This window comes from Oncorhynchus keta, chromosome 35 (assembly GCF_023373465.1).
Source record: "Oncorhynchus keta strain PuntledgeMale-10-30-2019 chromosome 35, Oket_V2, whole genome shotgun sequence".
NCBI lineage: Eukaryota > Metazoa > Chordata > Actinopteri > Salmoniformes > Salmonidae > Oncorhynchus > Oncorhynchus keta.
This window is the reverse complement of record NC_068455.1, coordinates 15,544,910-15,546,507: the sequence shown is the minus strand read 5'-3', so window position 1 is coordinate 15,546,507 and position 1,598 is coordinate 15,544,910. Positions and strand designations below refer to the sequence as shown.

The following is a 1,598-nucleotide window of genomic DNA, read 5'->3' as shown; positions in this document are numbered from 1 at the left end:
ACGAGAACAGAGAAAAGAGAAGAGAACAGAGACGAGAACAGAGACGAGAACAGAGAAGAGAACAGAGAAGAGAACAGAGAAAAGAACAGAGAAGAGAACAAAGAGAACAGAGAAGAGAACAGAGAAGAGAACAGAGAAGAGAACAGAGAAGAGAACAGAGACCAGAACAGAGAAGAGAACAGAGAAGAGAACAGAGAACAGAACAGAGACCAGAACAGAGAAGAGAACAGAGAAGAGAACAGAGAAGAGAACAGAGAAGAGAACAGAGATGAGAACAGAGAAGAGAACAGAGACCAGAACAGAGAAGAGAACAGAGAAGAGAACAGAGAAGAGAACAGAGAAGAGAACAGAGATGAGAACAGAGAAGAGAACAGAGACCAGAACAGAGAAGAGAACAGAGAAGAGAACAGAGAAGAGAACAGAGAAGAGAACAGAGACGAGAACAGAGAAGAGAACAGAGAATGAGAACAGAGAAGAGAACAGAGAAGAGAACAGAGAAGAGAACAGAGACAGAGAACAGATGAGAACAGAGAAGAGAACAGAGAAGAGAATGAGAACAGAGAAGAGAACAGAGAAAGAGAGAGAACAGAGAAGAGAACAGAGAAGAGAACAGAGAAGAGAACAGAGAAGAGAACAGAGAAGAGAACAGAACAGAAGAGAACAGAGAGAGAACAGAGAGAACAGAGAAGAGAACAGAGAAGAGAACAGAGAAGAGAACAGAGAAGAGAACAGAGAACAGAGATGAGAACAGAGAAGAGAACAGAGAAGAGAACAGAGATGAGAACAGAGAAGAGAACAGAGAATAGAACAGAGATGAGAACAGAGATGAGAACAGAGATGAGAACAGAGAACAGAGAGAACAGAGATGAGAACAGAGAAGAGAACAGAGAAGAGAACAGAGAAGAAATGAGAACAGAGATGAGAACAGAGAAGAAAACAGAGACGAGAACAGAGACGAGAACAGAGAAGAAATGAGAACAGAGATGAGAACAGAGAATAGAACAGAGATGAGAAGAGAATAGAACAGAGAAGAGAACAGAGAAGAGAACAGCACAGGAGGAGAGGAGAAAGTCAAGAGTTTGTTTGTTGGTTCTTGAAGTTCACAATTGGTTCTCTTTATAATTCTTTGTTTCAGTCATCATTCTGAGGTTTCTCAGTTATTTCAATTATTATTTAAATAAAGAGCTGCGATTGGACGATCCCTTCATCATTCCACCGGAGTGCTATCCTTCGTGTATTTCTTCTTGTCGTTTATTCATTCGTTCATTGTTGTCTTATTAACCATCCTGATGGAGGGATCCACTGGAGGGTCCTAGTCCCCGAGGGTGAGGAGTATGTCAGATACCCTGTAGATACTCCTCTGTCACTCACGCACGTGCACACATGCAAGCAAGCATGGTGTTCACACATGCAAACCCTTCCACCGACAAACACCACCACTCGTTCAAAGTGCTTTCCTCCTCGTCCCCTCTACCGGGCTGAGGGTCTCTCTCCTCTCATAAGTGAGCAGTGTGCGTCTGTATCTCAGTCTGTATCTCGGGTCTGTATCTCAGTCTGCATATCAGTCTGCGTCTCAGTCTGCATATCAGTCTGCGTCT

The 1,598-nt window shown here is 43.2% G+C and overlaps 1 protein-coding gene across 2 annotated transcripts in view; it reads right to left on the bottom strand.

The window, feature by feature from the left end:
* Nucleotides 1-682: 682 nt before the first annotated feature.
* fut8a (fucosyltransferase 8a (alpha (1,6) fucosyltransferase)) overlaps nucleotides 683-1,598 on the bottom strand; it is a 170,938-nt gene continuing 170,022 nt past the window's right edge. For both annotated transcript variants that reach the window (XR_008092736.1, XM_052496633.1), the window contains one exon: nucleotides 683-1,598. This exon is cut by the window's right edge. The gene's annotated coding sequence lies outside the window, so the exon portion shown is untranslated.